Here is a 508-nt window from a genome sequence, read left to right as displayed (position 1 = left end):
TGTGCAAGGGGGGGGGTCTTTGCAGGAGCGCCACCAGCTTTTTTGCCGCCCTAGGCCGTGGAAGGTCCCGCCCCCAAAATGCCGCCTCCGACAGAGACGGCAGAAGGTCCCGCCCCCAAAATACCGCCGACGACTGGGGCAGCCGAAGATCCGGCCGCCGCGGTCGCCACCCCCCAAAAGTTAGTGCCCTAGGCAACCATCTAGATCGCCTAATGGGTTGTGCAGGCCCTGGATCTTTGTCCCGCTCCAGTGACTGAATCTGCTAGCTGGGGGACACTGTCCTATAGCTCAAGCAGTAGAGGCTCACAATTACTATGGAAGAAATCTAGTGTTCAATCCTGCAAACAGCCCAAGGAAGGTTGGTTATAACTGCAAAACAGTGCTAGTGCTTACCTTTTAAGTCACAGCTTCTGGGATGATTTCCAGAAAAACTGGGAGCTCAAGCTCCTGCTCCCAGGAGTATGGTAAGACTGGCCTTCAGGTTCAGGAAACACCCCTGTTGGAGAGC

The sequence above is a fragment of the Terrapene carolina genome, unplaced genomic scaffold, assembly GCF_002925995.2.
Source record: "Terrapene carolina triunguis isolate 2854851 unplaced genomic scaffold, T_m_triunguis-2.0 Scaffold58, whole genome shotgun sequence".
Lineage (NCBI taxonomy): Eukaryota > Metazoa > Chordata > Testudines > Emydidae > Terrapene > Terrapene triunguis.
The sequence above is the reverse complement of the archived record's forward strand: the minus strand, read 5'-3'. Positions refer to the sequence as shown.